The following is a 19,996-nucleotide window of genomic DNA, read 5'->3' on the forward strand; positions in this document are numbered from 1 at the left end:
TAGATTCCTTCTCCAATTTCAGTATCTCCCATATGATATTTATAATGTACATTTTTATTTCCTGCTTGTAGTACCTTACACTTTTCTCTATTAAATGTCATTTGCCATGTGTCTTGTAGGTGCTATGACAGCATCTCATAAGAGTACATATGAGCCATATTATCACAAGCACAATATTCATTCATTATGTTTAAAACACATAAAAGTTGCTGCTACAGCTTGGGATATTGTTTAAACCATTTAAATAGAAATAGAAATTAATATCTCAAAAATGCTTAGAATAACTTATCATTCATTTACCCTTGTGAATTTTCAAAAGGCCATGAAAATTTCAAGGTGTGTCACTAGAATCACCAGACACACATATGGGACATTTTATACCCCAATCTTCAGACTGCCAGAGGCGACTATGCACACATTGGCTTTCCTGTCTAGCCCTTCCTGCCTGGGCTTAACATAGAGCTGCTGTGATGGGACTGCCTGGGGAGAAGAAAGCAAAGAGCTTCTAGACCAGCTTTTTTCCCACACCTGTATTTTCATATAGATTTGTGAATACTGGTGGCTGCCATACCTGCTGCATGCTCTGGAAGCATCCATGAACTTCTGAGGCAGTGTTGTCTTGAATCTCCACCTTGACAGGCAGGGGTTTGGATTGAAAACGTTATGCAGGCAAGGAGAGCTGCAAGTACCAGCCAGCCTCAGATTTGTGCAGTGTATGGCCACAGGGGGTTTGCATCACATAAAACTTTTAATTACTGGCTTAGCTTGGGAAAAGCAAGTCTTTTTTTATTATTATTTCTGCACAGTAAGTGACTACATAAAGAAAAATGAGGTTATATATATATATATATATATATATATATATATATATATATATATATATATATATATATATATATATATATGCTGAAGCTGCTGAAGCTTGCCTTCAAACAGATAAATATTTTCTTCTATATACTGTAGGGTATAGTATTATGTAGTAAAATTACTACAGCTGGCCAAAGTCCAGTGCCTGGATGCACGGTATGGGTCACAAGACTTCAAGGTTCATAGGGCTGTACACGTCAAGTCTGTCCACTGTATTCCCCTTGATGTTCTGGTAACTCTCTTCCTTTGTTTTTCCTTCCACAGGTAGATCGTCTGGTGCTGTCACGGTAAGTTCACAGGGTGGACTCTATTCCTTCAGGAGTCCTGAAGAGGAAGCGCTTCACAAGACTGAATAAGTATAACAGTTTATGGTCTCAGCTGATATTTGACTTGTATCCTCAAACAGACGTCCTCTCGTTGATATTCCTTGTACAATCGTGACCACACTGGGCCTGTTACAAATGCAGTTGTTGGCAGAACACGTTTCTACTTAAATAAACAGTGGTTTTATTCTTCTGAGTTGGTGCAGTCATTTCTGTCTGACGTATCCCTTTTAATACTGCATATAATGCAATAAAACATGGTACATGTTTGCGCTGACAATAAAAACATACTGTAAAATAAGCGACACATTAAACTAAAACAAGAAAGTGAAGTGAGAGACAAACAATTCATTTATGATGCTTTTACACATTTTAATAAAAAGAAAGCACAGAATGACTGTTAATGAGTTTGTCAGAGTGCTGTGCTTTGCTGGACAGCCTCTGTTTATTGCAGGAGGTATGTATTGATGACTTTGTGCGACAGCACTGCCTGTAGTAAAACACTGCCTAACGCCGTCAGTCTTAATCGAAAATATTTGACAGAAAATGGTGATGCTTTAGTTGTCAATTTTTTTTTATTTTTTATGATTTCAAGGTGAATAAATCTGGCTTGCTTTATGCTGATGTCAAGTTCATACCTTCTGTAGATACTATTTCCATCAGCACAGCCATTGCCCAAATGTTCGCAAACTGCCAGCTAACTTGGGAAAACGTGGCTTGGACTTGCACAGATTCTGCTTCACCATACACCCCAGGGACATTATTAATCAGAAACCAGGACTGCTATGCATCATATTCCACATGTAAAGTGTTGTTTTTTTTCTGAGATTTTTTTCCCCCAGTTTTTACTGATGTTTCACTTAAAAACTGTTTGTTTTTGTTTTGTTTGTTTGTTTTGTTTTTGTTTTGAGTTTGTCCCTATTTTAATATACGTAAAATAACTTCTGAAAAATTCCCAGAATTTATTTTTTTTAAGATAAAAAGCAAAAACGCTGAACACTGCTATACCTTACCGGTGGTGAGAGGCAAAAGGAGATTGAGCATTCTGAGCAGTATTTGATCCATCGGGAGGTGGGACCTAGGACGTTATTCCGGAAATGGGCCTATCGGCAGCTTTCATATAAAATGCACAGAAATACCTACCAAAGGCAGGCACTATCTCAAATTAGTCATTGGTGGTCGTCTTCAAATTGAAAGGGAACGAATCATTTTGTATTTCATTCCAATCTAAACTGGATGAGTTTCTTGACTTTAATTGTAATTCAGTGAATGATCCTCATATCTTATGGGACACAATAAAGGCTTTTATTAGAGACTCTGTTTCATTGTTTGCCTGTAATCTCAATAAACACAGTTTGAGTAAAATTTAAGAGCTGGAAGCCAAATTAGCTCTTTTAGAACATACTCTACAGAGCTCTTTCTCTGAAAGCGTTGCACTCGAATTGGATATTACTAGGAAAGATTTCAATCTGTTACTCAGACTGCGTGCTGAGTTTCTCATTCATAGGGCTAGGCAGAATTATTATTTTATAGAAATAAATAGTATTTGATCCACCTTTGATAAGTACTGAGTTCTGTTCCTTTTATGATGATGAATCAGCTGCATTGGGAGCTCCAGTATTTTTGGAGGAGATGAGTGAGGTGGTGCAAATTATAAAAAAGGGCAAATCTCCAGGTTTTGATGTCATAAATTTGTTCTTACTTTCTGGAACAAATTGGGACCTTTGCTGGTGCAGATGGTGCACGCAGCTATAGAGAGAGATAGGCAGAGATGTTAATACTGCTATGTGACAAAGACGGCTGTAGAGGGGGACGTCGGACCAGAAACAGGAACCAGGAAATAAACAACAGAGAGGTGGAGTTGGGTGGAGCTGAGCGATTGGTTTCGCTCAGCATTTAATGAATGAACAGAACAGTAAATAAAAAGGTTGTAACAAACAAAAAACACAGGACACGGCTCTTTCGCCAAAATAAAGAGAGAAGCAAAACGGACTACAAAGACAAACATGGTGTTCTGATATTTTAACTATTATTATTATTATTATTATTATTATTATTATTATAACCTCCGTCTCCAATCCCGTTCTCCACTCACCGAACACACAACCCCAAGTGAGTTATAACATGCTGTTTTTATGCAGCTGTACCGAGACTCGATTGCTAATCAATCATTCAATTGGAGTCGCGGTACAACTGCACATGAATTAATAAAGTGCAATTCCCCGTGCTCACATATTATTACATTTTACTTGCACGTGAAGTGCTGTGCAATCCTTGTGCCTAAATACAAATATACATTTTTGAAGTAACTTACAAAAAATAGATGGTGAGTCCTTTTCTTCAGTCAGTTGCCAGGTTTATTGAGATATGCAGGGAGTCTGGTCCCAGGTACAGGACAAACAATACTCAACATTACAATGTTTGCATGACATTAAATACCCTTCTGTATAGATGTTCCACCTCCCCTTTCTCTGACACTTAACCAATGGTCAAGGTACAACACATTATTCTGTTAATTTAGTGTGTGTGTGCGTGTGTCTGTATGTATGTGTGTCTGTGTGTGTAGTCTAGTGTGACAACCTCTGAACTCAGTGCATTCTTCACACTCCTGGAGAAAAAAGGTCCATAAATCTGCCCCTTTGATCCCAGTGGCATTATCTCTTTCGATCTCTCTGAGAACCTCTGGGTCCAACGCCAGTCCCTGGGAGCCTTTTAGCCCCTCTATGCTTTGAATTCCAAAGTCTTACAGCCTGGCCCCTTCTGGTCCACAGCATTGTTATCTTTTTAGCTTGCAGTCAATGCTGGGCAAGAAACTTGTAGACACAAGGTCTCTATCAATTGTAAGCAGTACATGCAATTTGAACCAAACAGTCTGCTATCTGCAATATTAGTCTCTTTTCAGAAAAAAACACCAGTATAGCTCTGCCAGTCCACATGCGTAGCAAACTGCTAATCAATTCTCAATCCATGTTTTCCAACAATTTTAAACACTTGTGTTACACAGACCCGTTTATAGCCTGTGTACTAGTGACTATACATCAACATTAACACACATCATACAACACACAGGGGCGGGGCACTTTGCCACATGCTACTATATGTGTATTGCTGAAGAATAAGAAGGACCCCTCTCTTTGTGCTAGTTATTGCCCTCCATCGTTGATAAACGTGGGCATTAAATTATACACTAAGGCGCACTCTTGTAGACTTGAAACATACAGTGCCTATCGTAAGTATTCACCCCCCTTGGATGTTTTCATAGTTTGTTGTGTTACAACCTGAAATCCTGATACATTTAAATGTTTTTTTTTTCCCTTTGATTTACACAACCTACTCAACACTTTGAAGAGGCAAGAGAATTTTTTATTGTGAAACAACAGTTAATGAAAAATAAAAAAACTGAAATATTTTGGTTAGATAAGCATTCACCTCCCTGACTCAATACTTGGTAGAATTACCTTTGGCAGCACTTACAGCTGTGAGTCTTTTGGGGTACGTCTCTACCAGGTTTGCACATCTGGATTGTGCAATATTCGTCCATTGTTCTTGGCAAAATTGTCAAGTTGGATGGGAATGTTTTGTTGTTTTGTTTTATTGTATTGTATTTTCCCATTTCTAAATAAAAATGTGATCACAAAAAAATGTTTTAGAAGTTAAGTTCAGCCAACCAAAATCTTAACTCATCTTAGCAATGTCTTTGCTTATGTCTTTATGCCTTTGATTAATCAAATTGAACCCCATTTTAAAGATACAACAAATGTCGATATAATAATCCCCAAGTCAGAACAGGCTGAACAGTTTGATCTGGCTTTTTTTTTAATGGTTTATAAATAAGGTGCTATATATCAACCAACCATTCATAAATGAACTGCATTTTTTAGTAAGCTGGTTGTAAACCTTTAATAAACTACTGTAGAAAAGTACACATTAAAATAATTCATTTGTGAATACAAGCTGGTGTGCATGACTTAAAGAGCAGCTAGAAATCCCAAGTAACTGACAGAGGCATCGCATGAAGAAGCAGCCATCTGTCTTGAGCAGTCTCGAGTGTTCAGTGTGTTTAGTGACCAGTTCATTCAGTTTGCACTACAGAATGTCAAATTTATAGCCTACTACATGCACCAATGTTTTGTTTGGTTTTTATGTTTTTGGTTATGAAATATGATTTCAATGCAGGGGTGGGTGGAACTGTGCCTCACCTCCTAGAATTATGGCAAACCGTCAGTTATATTGTAACGTTTTTTGGTTTTTGTTCTGGTAAAATATTTTAAATAAATTATAACATAAACATGCCTTAAAGATACTGGCACCTCGCCAAGGGAGACGGCTTAGCACAACACTGCCTGTCTTCTGGTTGTTAATCCCGTAGTATTAGACAGACATGACATTGAAGACGCTGATGTCAGAGGAAACCGGTCCTGAAGCAAGCACAGCGCTGCTGGAAAATAATCTGGCGCTCAAATTCTACACGCCGCTAGTTTTAGATAGCAGCTAAATAGCTGTGTCAGTATCTATTTTGGACTGATGACCAGTTAGCCAGTTGCTCATTTTTGTTTTAGTTTCAGACAGAAAGGGTTAGGAAGCAGCTGACCATGATGCGTGCAAGTGCAGAGCAGGCTATATTACATCTTCTTGCAGTCCCTTGTGGTCCATTGGTATTGTGCTGTATTTTTAGATGTGCAGTTCTGCTGCTTCTTTTCTGTGGATTAAGCAGTGCTGCCCCCACTTAAGAGTTCAGAAATAGCCCATTGTACTGCAACAAGGCTGCCAAGCAGATTAAAGGTTCAGAGTACATTTTTTAAAGCCCTGCTTTCAAATTATATGGCATAGTGTCCTCATACTTAATAACCACAGATATCAAAGTCTAAACTAGCCTGAACTTATACAAATACGGCAAACAGTTCTTGAACGTTTCAGTCACCCTTTATTTGAAGACTTTGTTTTAAAGTATGTTTGATTAATTAAATAAGGCTAGCTTTTCATAAAAAAAAAAGAATGCAACTTCTCTACCTGACGGGAATAAATCCGTGCGAAGGGGGATCACATCCATATTCAGAGCATGGCTCAGAATTTTCTAAACCATATTATGCTTTCCTTAAATGCACTACTGTACTGCTGCTTTAAATTCATGATTCTCTGGTGAGTGATTGGCTCGATATCATTTTTAGACTGAACTAACATTAAGAGAGCAATATAGTCTATAGTATTTAAGGAAGAAGAACTCCTCCTGTTGTACAACATATTCTTAACTCTATGCTCTATGTTTAATCTATCTTTTTTTATATTCATAATATTTTTTTACTCTTGGGCCATTGCTGTGGTACTTTCTGGTCTAGTTTGTGAATACAGTATTTCATTCTGTGTACCAGAGGAGGCAGAGTGGGCTGATGCAGCATTTAACTCTGTGATTTTCCAGAACGCAATGACTGCCAAGAGGGAATCTAAATTATAACAATGTTACCCAGCACAGCACAAAAAAAAATGAGATACCCATATATCTATGGTAACTAGCTAGTACATTATCTGTACGTTACTTCAAGCAATTTGTGCTTGGCAAATTGAGGATGAAGAGAGGCCAGTGGCAGTTTCAATATTCTCGTTTCTTATGTCCTATATATATACAAATACATGACACATCATTTTTGATATAGTGTATGTTTCCAATATACAGTAAAAAATAAATATAACAGTGAAACCGGAATTAATTGGTCACCAAAAGCACTGAACAATAAAGTAGGTTGCTGCTTATTCAAAGTCCCTCTTCCAAGCCCTTCACAAAAGAATATTGAAAGAGCATGTGCTGCTTTAAGGTAGTAAGATTTTTTTTTTTATCCAATTTGAAATCCCTACTTCATTCAGGCGTTTTTTGAATCTTGTTCCTTTCACTCACAGCAGCCTTTATTTTTCATTTAAAACCCAAACCCAAGTATCACTAGTTACAGTTACAAAACCATTGCACCAAGCTAGACCAAAGCAAACCTACCCACTTCCTGATTAGGAGACCTCAAGATCTGTTAAGTCAATTAAGAATGTTACCAAGTTACTGACCCCTGGAGGGGAGACCTTTCCCTGGAATCATCCACCTACAGCAGAGGAACTATCCTCTCTAGATAAGATCTAGCCAACAACGAGATTCAAATCACACTCCAGTGTGTTTATTAGACATTACATTAAAAGTTGATTTTACTTAGGAGTCAATCCAGCATTGAAATCTACAATACAGTACTATCCCTTTGAACTCCAATGGTGTCCTTTTATTTGTTATGTCACTAACTGACTCATTGTGTGACCCTGAGCAAGTCACTTAACCTCTTTGCGCTCCAGCCTGCGGATAAGATGTTAAACCAATGTCCTATTGTAAGTGACTCTGCATATAATGAACAGTTCACAGCCTACCTCTGTAAAGCACTTTGTGATGGTGGTCCACTATGAAAGGTTCTATGTAAAAATAAAGATATTATTAGAATTACAAAAGTGGGCAAAAGAGCACCAAGATATCCTAAAGTAATTACTTTTCTGCCATTAACTCTTTCTTACATTGTTTATATCGATTAGCAGTTACTGTAACTGTGCCGGCATCATAATGCAGATGAATTGGCTGGTTACTTCATACAGTTCAATGATGTTTTAAATTCTACTGACACATCGGTTTGCTAATGCAAACATTTCTCTCTTAGCAATCAGCCACTCACCATTAATAATGTCAATAAGAAGACTGGCCTGAGCCAAACTCTGCCCCGGATGGCTGCATCAATCCAGATGCCTGCTGTAGGCTTTATAGATGTAATCTGATTCAGCCTCCCTGCAAGAGGGCATTAGGAGGAAGCGCAAAGCCCTGCCTTTATAGAGCAAAGTATAGGCTAGACTAAGAGGTGTTGGAGAAGCCTGTTAAAGTGGATTTTTTAACAGTGTTGTTCGTTTACGTGTCTAAGTGGTTTACAGTTTTCAAGATTTTCTGTTTTCTCAGTTTCACCAATCCTGTGTGCTTTAATTTCCTGTCATTAAAGCTGTGGTTTTACTGGCCTATCTCTGTTCTGCGATTCATTCTTTATGAGCATGTGCTTTTGAAAATTATCCTAACATATTAAACTGTCTTTAATTGTGTAGTTGTTTTCAGTGACCTAAACAAAACACACACACACACACACATATATATATATATATATATATATATATATATATATATATATATATATATATATATATATATATATATATATATATATATATTGCATTATTATTACTTTCTGTGCAAAGAGAAAATTCCAGGTTAAACAAGTAAAATAATTACCCTCTTTAGGACAAATAAATAATTAAATACATAGGTGGTAGTATAGCAACACCCCCCTTTGGTGCATATTGTTGATGTTGCTTCCCAACCTGGAACTAGTTGTCCTGGCATTCTGCAAGGGAGAGAAATGGTACTCTCAGCCAGAGCTTTGATCTTGGTGGTCAGTGCTTCTAATACATTGCGGGTATAAAAGGATACTGAAAAACAAATTATTTCACTGCAGCAACGACTGCAGGCTTGGTTGGTTATTTTCAACCTCACAGTCAGAATGTAGAGCAAGAACTCCCCAAACAAAAGACAGGAGGCATTGATATATTAATAAGGTAACAAGACAGCAGTGCAGGAGAAAAGACCACACTGGAATACTCCAGACATTTTAAGCCAGGATATGTAGATATATGTCTTAATACATCCAATAAAAGGCAATAGCAATAGCTTGTAAAGGCCCATTGATCTTGTCAGCACAACTGTGCAGTGTTATCTAGTTCAGTGGAGTAGAGAATAGACACAGAAGACAGAAAAAGAAAATAAAACTAGGTTTCTTCTATCAAAGTAAAATTATAGTCCACAAATGTTAAAGCTCCAGTATCACTAGTATACTAAATAGCCTCAAAATCATAGAACAAAATTGTACCAAGGTAGACCCCACCATTCAACTGAGTAATTATTTAATAATTGTACCCCTGTTTTTTCTACCCAGTTCCCAATGAGGTGGACTGACTATCAATGATCGACCTTCGTTTGGGTTGTCAAGCCAATCACTTCTTTTAACACATCAAACTGAAGCAACATTTGGAACCTGGAAGTGAGGGCCCAAGCTGGGAACTTTCCTGGGATTCCTGCCAATTTTCCTTTCCTAATACCCTGCAGGAGTATAAAGGCCAATACAACACGCGTTGTGGGTCCCCAATATCGACAGCTTGTAGGAAAGCACTAGAAAATCATTATTAACAAAACAAAACTTTGAAGGGAAATTTTAAAACACGGTTCAAATTATTACCAAAACGTTTAAGATTGACCAGTATTTTATACACATCTGTAACCTGTAGTTTTCAGTTCCTTATACTCTTAGCATACTCCCCAATCCTTCTGACAGACACACCTTCAAATTACCAAAATCAGAGATGGAATAATAAAGAATTGTAGTCCGAAAGCTGTGAATACAAGGGATTATTTAAAAAAAAAAAAAACATATTTTGAAGTGCAAATAGTTACCCCCAGTAAGTACAAAGGACTACATTTTTTGTTAACATTATGAACTTTAATGTATGTTACAAAAGGACAAAGAGGTTCTTAGGTGTAAAATTTGAGAAGTACCAACTTAGGATCAATGGTCTGAAAGGAAACCCACCCTAAAAGCATTCAGGAGTTCACAGACAACAGAAATGATTAAGTAAAGGTGTGTTAATTTAAAACCTGGTGAACCATGAAAACACAAGATATTACTTGACCACGCATTATTATTAAAAACACAAGCACACTGAGTTCTGAAATAGTCCAGTTTGCTGAAAATAACTTTTTTGTTGTTGTTTAAAATGCTCTATTTGAATGTGCCTCACTGAAGCTATCCTCTTAAGCCAATCATTTATTTTGACCTGGCAAACCTAAGCAACAGGTGTTGCCAGGTAACTCATGTGATGTCCAGTCTTAATTGTTTCTGCTGACTAGTAGGGGTTGCTGAAACACGAGGAGGTAATTTATTATCCCCAGCAAATTTACTCCCTAACCTATAAGGGTACAAATGCCAATGCAGTGTTCCCAGCCAAGTGGGCACAATTAAGATTAGAAACAAGCTATTGATTACATGACTTACAATACCCTCCATGTGCTTTTTTTACTAGGACAGCCATTGGATACCACTGGATATTTTGAGTTAATGTATAGTACCGATATGCACTGGTATACAGTATACACACTAGATATTCTTTGACATGGAGTAATGCAAACCCCCCCCCCCATTTCTACTTTCACCTGAAGAAGAGACCTTTGAGATCTTGAACGCTTCTGATTAATTATTTAGTTAGTCCAATAAATGATTTCACATCTCCTTTTCTTTGTCTATAAATAGGACAAAAAATGTGTGATTAGATTTGCAATAGCTTCCCATTTCTGGACAAGCTTCTGATGGTTTCCCTAACTGGAGGAAAACTCACCACAGCAGAACACTTAGGAAGGTGAGTTGCAAACACTTCACAGTATTCTTGTAATAACAGTATACAAGAATATAGAACTCTGGGTAAAGGACCCAATGGTTATAACCAGAGGCAGGACAGCCTTGCCTGTAAATATTCTCTTAAGAGTCATGCCTGCAGGACCATTACAGTTCTTAAATTGACAGCAGTAAAAGGCCTGCCGGAGCAGAGTTCGTCATCCAAGTCTTTCTTCCTCTCCTTAATTGCCGTCCGTGACGCTGCATGAAAGGGCTTTGTACCCACATACAGCCACCAACTGCCTGGTCATTTCTGCTGTGTCCTTCCAGAAACTTCATTAGAGTGAGTCTTTGCTCCCACTGAGAAACAGTTGCTATTTCAGAACAATGACATTTAGACATGTGTTACCAGGATATGTAAACATAAATTCTAAATTATATCAGCAGGATATAAGGTGAACATTAATACTTAAACATAATACTGTAAAAAACAGAACAGTCAACTGGCTCCAAATGTTGACTGTTACTTTACTGTTTATGATGGTGGGGCAGCTGGTGTGAGCTTCGGTTTTATATTGATATAAAGTATAAGAAGTGCTGGTTCATTGCTGTTTAGGCTCATTCTTGTGAAGTTGGTTTTGGCAGTGAAATCATTTCCAGTATAGTGTACATATAGAAAATAGGATATACCACAGTGTTGCAAATTAGATAATTTAGTGTGCTGGCCTCAAGATAGTGGTTTTATACACTGCAATGGTTCTTTGTTGAGGCATTATAAACATCCCTATAATAAAGAATGACATGAACAGGCTGATTGTGCCTCTGTTTAGAAAGAACTACCAGCATTTGCATCAGTACCAGGCACACAAACACGTGCCCCTCTCAATGTGTGCTACTTAAGGTCTATGCCAGGAACAAACTTCCTCTGTGTGAGAGGCTTTCTGTCTCCCTGCAGTATAAACTACTGAAAGTAACTACTATTCAGCAATTGACAATATGTAGTAAATATCATTTAAATGATTGCTTTTCTTGACAAGGCAGGACAGAAAGAATAGGCCTCCCAGACACTATCAATTACAGTTTGGATGGTGGAAAGGTTTTGCTCATAATAAGCCTAGAATAATGATAAGGTTCCTTCTGTTATGGCTCCTGTAATTAGTTTCCTTCTTTTTTACAGCTTGGTCTGCAGTCATGATGGTTAACTTGTTTAGGCAAAATATTAGCAACATTTTTACATACTGGAGATAAACAAAGCTCACTGGTCACATTTTGTTGTTAAAGGTGATAAGGTGTTGTGCTCCCCTACATCTTTTACATGAACTCACATGGAAATGTGCATTCTATTTGGGTTCAGTGCATTAAATGCCAATTGCAAGTATTGCAACATATTTTGAAATGTACTTTGAAATATCTTTTGCAATATATTTTCATTAGTAGAGGAAATGGTAGCCGTATTAGTTACAAGATGATAGACAGAAAGAAGGAGATGTGATACCTTTTATTGGACTAACTAAACTAGTGATTAATTACTGTTTAGTTAGTCTAATAAAAAGTATCACATCTCCTTCTCTTTGTCTAGCAATATATTTTTAAATACCGGTATAATACATTTTTCCTCTATTATTAATCTAACATCCAGCCAGACATGTAAAAACCCCAAAAAACAAAGAGGATCTGGAAACGATGCAACATTTAAAGAAATCATGCAATTGAGCCTTCAGAGGAAACTCATCAACAGTTATATGTGTCACTTTCATTATGACAAAACAAGATCACAAATCTCTTGATACAACTACGCAAATCATTTTAAATGTGGTCCACTGGGAGATTTTCTGAGAGAGAACTCTCTGGGGATTTATTTGTTCATTATTTTACAAAGGGTGTGCCTTTTTTTTTTTTTTTACTTAATTTGGTGATGAGTGTCTAGTACTAGAATAAGAACAAGCTACATTTTTGGTTACCACTCTACCTTGGAAGCCTGGTTAGTTTTTACATGACAACCAGATTCTCTCTTACTAAAGTTATCCTTTCCACAGAAACCAGTTCTGGTATTGAAAGCAATTGCTGCATCAGAAAATGGATTTATGTCCTATTCTATAACTTCATATTGTATGTGCTGTGGGGCGTGACAGGGTGAGGTGTCTATGATTGATTTACTGGTTTGTTTTGTTGCACTTTGGCAGGAATAGGGTCCAACTTCCCTATCCCTGAATGTAACTTGGTCCCTGGCTCCCTCCATTCCAGCCATGTGAGAATTTGGCTGAAATGGAGGAAATTAACAGTGATTTGTTATCCAATTTATTCAATTCACTGTTCAGTTTGGTAATTATACAGGTGTGTATGTATAACTCAGTAAAGTACTATAGGCTGAGGTGCGCTGAAATTGATACTGTTTTTGCCACCACTGGTACTCTATGAGGTCTGTTGCCAGCATTCAGGGGTCAGCGGCAGCACTACCGTCCCTAAAAGTATTGGACAGTTTGCACTTAACCGGTCTATTTTTATTAACTTAACAGCAGCAGACCCAAATACTGTTGTCCTAAATACAATAAACTTTTTAGCAGACTTCTTTCCATTGTATTTTTACTATTTATAGTGCTGTCAATAAGGAAGTCAATAAATCACCCCTGCAGGAAAACCCCAGAGGGACACATAGAGTTAAAGGGAATCTGTATTCAGATACAGCACTGTTTACACTATTAAAGTAGAGCCTAACTCACCCTAACAAGCGGGAATACAATTCAACCGGAAGCACTGAGTCAGACCCTGCAGGGCATTTTGTCACAGAGAAATCAATAGCTTGGCCACCATGCAAGAAGGGAGTCAGGTTTTTTATTCCAGCTGCACCCTAAAGTACTTTATTGGACCTTATTAAAAGCTTAAAGGGAGTGGTTAGAACAAAAACCAGGAGGGACACCGGCCCTCCATGACCTGAGCACTACTGCTTTAGGTGAAACAATACATTGAAATATAGTTTTAGCTGCAGCCCGAGTAGAGCTGATAAAGCACTTTAGTAATCCTTATCTGAACTTAATGAAACTGGTAGATGACAGGATTATGAAAGACAAATATAAGAATGACGAAGTGATTTGCGATGATCTGAAGCCTGACTCTTTTCCCCATATGGAAATAGTGGGCAAATCTTTGGTGTGGGACTGGGGTCTGCACGCTTGTGACTGGGCTTCGCAATACTGTTTTAAACCTGGAAAGTACACAGCAACCAAGTTCAATTAACATATTAGTAGGAGATAAATAAACAGGACGTGGAGCAACTGGAATCCAATTGAAAAATATTAAAGATGTATTGATAAAAAAAATCCATGTTGCTGTTCTTTCATTTTTTTACTGCATGAACTTATCATTTCTTGAAATGCTTGTTATTCAAGGCTTTTAAACTCCATTTTCATTGCCATTCTCTGTTTAGATTGAGCATAGTTATAGGTTTTGTTGATTTAAGAACATGTGTGCTTCAAGCCACCAAAGCATGTCTGTGACTAACACATCATTTCAGCAGATTTTTTCTTTTTGTAATGATTCCAGTGTTAGCTGTCACCAGATGTGGTCATTATGTTGTTTGTATACATTTAAATACATCTAATGGCTGTTCATAAACATAAGATGGAGCTAATATGGAAAATTGCTTATGTTTTCCAGTGTGTAAGTCTCATTTATCATGAACAATGGGAAAATTCTAGCTTAAGAAATGTAATCACTAATGTTTACCACTCATGCCTTTGTCAAAAGTACATTAGGCAAAACATTTTCCTCTACTAGTTGTATCTCAGAAGACTATGATGGATTGAGTTTTTAAAGTTATGGAAGAAATACTTGTATAAAGCACCTATAACACTATATTGCTTGATATAGCATTATATATTGATAGCTCAAAGTAACACTAGCATCAGTTTTCTCCACATTCAGTGTTGCAGCATCTGTTTTGCTCTTATTAAAATACAAGACACAGTGAGAGAACTTTGATATAATTCCTTTTGGTTCAGGTTGGGCAATGGAAATGATCATTTTTTACTGCCCTGCCAAAACAACTGTTTTTTTTTTTGTTTTTTTTTTTAATTTAGTAGTCACCAATTGATTTTACCCAGTTTTCTCCCAATTTGAAATATCCAATTGTATTTAGGCTCAACTCACAACTACCACTCCTGCGCTGACTTGGGAGAGGCGTAGATGAACACAGGCTGTCCTCTGAAGTGTGTGCCATCATCCGACTACTTGTTTTCACCCTGCAAGCCCGCCATGCAGCCAACCCACAGCTACAACGTCAGCGGACAATGCAGCTCTGTGGAGCTTACAGGCAAGCCTGCAGGTGCCCGACCAGTCTACAGGGGTTGCTGTTGCGCAGTGAACTGAGGAGACCCTGGCTGATCTAAGCCCTCCCCTCAGGCGGCACTCAGCCAATTGTACGTCGCCCCCTGGGAACTCCTGTCCATGGTTGGCAGTGGAATAGCCTGGACTGGAACTGGCGACCTCCAGGCGATAAGATGCATCCTGCACTCCAGGTGGAATGCCTTTACCAAATGTGCTACTCAGGAGCCCCTGAATCCTGCTTTTTACATGACAAAATCCTTGCTTTTTGCCCTTCCAGAATATTTGTTCCCTTTGATTTAACTTTCAACAGGGTATTGTTTAGTCTTAAAAGGTAGAAACTACTCTCCTGAAACATAGGTCACACCTGTTTTAACATTGTATTTGCAATGTAATAACTATGTAACAAAGCATGCAATGTACGGAGTAATAGCACACAAATGTTGAACTGTTTGTTTTTTCAGGCCACTAAAAGAGCATTCACTAAACAGTAGAGCTAGGATATCGATCCATTTTAGTTGGTTCAGTATTTATTTTTTTTTTTAATAGGGCATAAATATTTATTTAAAATGAATGTACTTATCATTTTTTTTAATTTAGTGCTTTGAAAGGAAAGTGTCAATGGCACTCATTAAGATTATTGTTGTGCAGGAAAGTATTGTGTATTATTTTGGCTTAGTGGTTATTTGTTAGTAATAACATTGTGGTGACATATGCAATTCAGATCCAGCATATTCTAGAATACCTTAAATAAGATTTCTGTATGAAAACTCCAAAATATGCAAGCAATGTAAATATACAGGGCATAAAGATGTCTGGTCAGCTTTGGAAATAAATATACATCTATTAAAATAAATTCCTTAAGGACAGATTTTGTGGAGTGGTACAGTTAGATTATACTGCACATTAAGGTACACTATGTATGTTGATCTGATTGCTTGAAGATATGGTGGTGGTTTTTCTCACTGACATCCTCTGTGAGATGAAGTGGTCTGACACATGACTGATCACATGATCAAGGGCCTTCTCTGTATTGCAAGCCATTTTACTATTTCATTATCAGTTTTATCATATCAACAATTTTATTTTGGATATCAACAATTCTATTTTGGATATCAGTAATTTGTCACATTTTTTTATATCAAAAATAGAATTCTTGATATCAAAAATAGGATAGTAAAACCAGAAAACCAGAAAAAGTGAACATATTATCCCTTATTTTGGCCTGTGTGGTTTAGAATTGATTAAAAAAAATGCTTTCAACTTATAAGGCCCTGAATGGATTAGCACCCGGTTATTTGCAGGAATTATTAACCCTCTGTATTCCCAACCAAACTCTTAGATCACAGGATGCAGGGCTGATGCCTTGGGTGAATACAAATAATACGGGAGGAGGGGCCTTTTCTTATAGAGCTCCTAAATTATGAAATGGACCATGGAAAGCTGCATTCACATTCTGTTGCTACATTTTTTGGCAGTCTGGGTAAACACTGAAATATGAATATGAATCTCAGCTCCAATGTCTTTCTCTTCAGCTGGTATTTGAAGAATGGTCTAGTACTGAGAGCTATGTAGATAAGGAGCCAAGTAAAGACTCTAATCAGAATTGAACAATCAACTGGTGTTGAGGCTTCCTCTAAACAGAACATGTAGTCAGGGATAAGCAACACCGGGACCATGGGTTAAAGTACAGAGTGAAGTATCCGAAAGTCTGTCACCAATTGTATTTTTCATATCAACAAAAAACAAAAACCATTCACATTTCTATAGTGCCTTTCATCACAAGGATCCCAAAGTGCATCACGCACTCAAAGAAAACAACAATTAAACCAATACATTAAAAACAGTCTAATACAGAATTTGATAAAAAAAAAAAAAAACAGAAATAAAAAAAATCAAATGTGTTAATTGCAAAATTTGAAAAAAAAAAAAAAGAAAAGATAAAATTATGGTGCTCAAATTTGGCTTTATCCTGTGCTGTAATTCACTGCTATTTACATCAATCAAAATAGACCCCAGTATTGCTTATCACTGACTGCATGTTCTGTTGTGTTTAGACACCAGTTGATTGATTGTTCAAGTCTGATAAGACTGCAGGTTGTCCACCTGAGAAGTCTGTCTGGCTTCCAGTCTTTACTTGGCTCTTCACCTACATAGCTCTCAGTACTAGACCATTCCTCAAATGGTCTCGCTGAAGAGAAAGAGGCTTGTTGCTGAGATTGAACATTGTCATATTTCAGTGTTTACTTGGACTACACTGGTTGGGAAACAGGGTTACTGTACATAGTAATCTGGTTGCCAGGACTACCAAAAACATAGAAACAGAACAAGAAAAGATGTGCTGCTTTGCAGGGTCCATCAAATACTGTATATCAGGTGGGCCATTCAGCAAACTAACCTCACTTTAACATGCTTTAGTGTACCTTTTCCCTGTTTGCTTCATGGTTCGTGCATGCTTTCACCTTACATTACTACATTTTGGTAGTGTTTTATTATGTAAGAAGTTGTATATGTGGGTTCATAAGACGGTAAAAGTTTAACTACCTGGCAACCTGAAATTGTCTATTTTGAGGTGCTTGCTTTTATATTTCTATCACATGGAGGGGGGGTGGCAGGGTGGGGGGAATCGTCAGCTCCAGTTCTACACAGTAGGCAGGGTAGAAACAGAGCTGTCAGCTTAATACTGGCAAAAATTAGAGGTGAAGTAGATGTATGTTGCAAAAAAACTAATGAATATTGTAATAACAATTAAGACGATAAAAGAAAATATGTTACCATCCTCAATGGAGCAAATAGACGTTGTTAATGGCAGTTCATGTGTAAGCTGTTTGCTGTTGTAATGTATAATGTATTCGTCAGATGAGCCGTTACGTGTCTATAAATTATTAATGGCTGTGACATTCAACTCAGTCTTAGACCTTGAGAAAGCAAAGTTATGTTGTCTTAATAAAAAAGCTTCCTCTTAGCAAGAATGACAGGATGTAGCTTTATTATCAATAGTGATAGCTCAGCTGCACTCCCACAGTGTATAAAATAGAAATACTGTATGTAAAATATATTAGTGGAAAGATTTAACCTCAACATAAACTAACCACACTGGGACTGTTTTCCCTAAAGGCAAAATTGATTTTTTTTTTTAAATACCTGAGACATCATAGAAATGTATGTGGCTGGAAGCTTGGGTGAAGTAGCTAATGAATTATGCAGACAGTGTTATATTACACTTCCACAGGGCTATGCCTTAAAAGAGATACAATACAAACAACATAGGAAACAGAGTACAGCACAGAGCTGATAACACAGCACAAAGCTATTAAAACAGCACAGAGCTGATAACACAGCAGAATGTTTAACACATGTTGTGCAGCATTGAGTCCCAACATGTCTCAATTTGTGTACAAGTGGCAGCATGATATCAGGAAACAAGAGGTAATCAGACTGCACTGGCAATCCACTCTATAAGGGACTCTTTTACTGTAAAATAAATGCGTTCTCCATGTGATGAGAGAAGACAATTTGCATAAGGTAGAAACATTGCATCAACATTTTAAATGTGTTTGTTTTGTTTTTGGTACACAATAGCTTATTGTTAGATATAAACACAGCTTACAGAAAAGTCATCTCTGAAATGTGGCTTTCCCAGTATGCATTCCTTTGTACAGCAAAGTAAAAAACCAACAAACAACAAAAAAAGGAAAGAAAGAGAAGCTTATAGGTATAAGCATGCAAAATACAGTACAGTACATCACAGCGAAGACCCGTGGTGTGGTTAGGGTTGGGCTCGTGGCTGCTGGAAAAAGAAAAGTCAATTTCCCAATGCAGTGTTAATGTATTAGTTTAATTTAATAATTTGACTGCAAAATATTAATATTAAAAGGTTCTTTAAAGCTGGCAGATAAACAACAGGGGCAAAGTTTAGCTGTTTAGCTAGAGTTAAGTAATGAATGCATAGGAAACAACTGCTTATAAGTATATCACCATAATCCCCTCCCCCCTAGTCAAACTGTCATTTACATATTATAGTTCCAGAGTCAAATATATACATGCACATATAAATAGGGATGGACAACATATATGGATGTCTGGCTCTGGGAGCACAATATGTGGGAAATCTTTTTCTGTCTGGGTTCCTAAAATAATAGAATAGAATGTAGAGTATTATACTGTATCTGTGCCTCTTTGATACTCTGGGAACGTTAACAGTATCTCAACAGAGTTGACACTGTTGGCGTCTTTTATGTAGTCTTTTAGGCCATTAGAATGAATCCTGCTAACAAAAGCACATACTCTTGTGGATTGTGAAATCCTGTGGCATCAGCCCAGCCCGAAACAGATATGTGTTCACATGTTTCAAAACCTCATTAAATATTATACTAATTGGTGTGGTTTGAGGGCAGTCACAGAGGAGTGGATAGGCTTTATTACTCCCTTATAACCTTTGCGCATATACTGTAGAAAATCTTGGCCAATTTGTGAGAAACTGTGCAAACTGAAGCCATAACAAAATATTGAAATCTATCTAATACCTGAAAAAATTGGCTCCCAATATACACAAAATATTGTAGTAGGTCATTTCATCACAAATGCATTGGTTCTATTTTTTTTTTCCAGGGCCCCTGAGTTTGCTGTCTCCCCAATTCAGGGTATCCAATTATTATCTGTATCCTCGGTCCCCACCAGATGGAGCCGGGGGGCCACCGGGGGGGGCGGCGGCCGCCTCGTGACCCCCCCACCAGAGGGACTCCGCCACCAGATGGAGCCGGTCCGCCGCCGCCGCCTCCGGCACCAGAGGCAGCCGGGCCGCCGCCGCCTCCGCCACAAGAGGGAGCCAGGCCGCAGTCGCCGTCTCCGCCACCAGAGGGAGCCAGGCCGCAGTCCCCGCCTCCGCCACCAGAGGGAGCCAGGCCGCCGCCGCCGCCTCCGCCACCAGAGAGAGCCGTGCCGCCGCCGCCTCCGCCACCAGAGGGACCCGGGCCGCCGCCGCCGCCCCCGCCTCCGCCACTAGAGGGAGCCGGGCCGCCGTCGACGCCTCCGCCACTAGAGGGA

The sequence above is a fragment of the Polyodon spathula genome, chromosome 6, assembly GCF_017654505.1.
Source record: "Polyodon spathula isolate WHYD16114869_AA chromosome 6, ASM1765450v1, whole genome shotgun sequence".
NCBI classification, from domain to species: Eukaryota; Metazoa; Chordata; class Actinopteri; order Acipenseriformes; family Polyodontidae; genus Polyodon; species Polyodon spathula.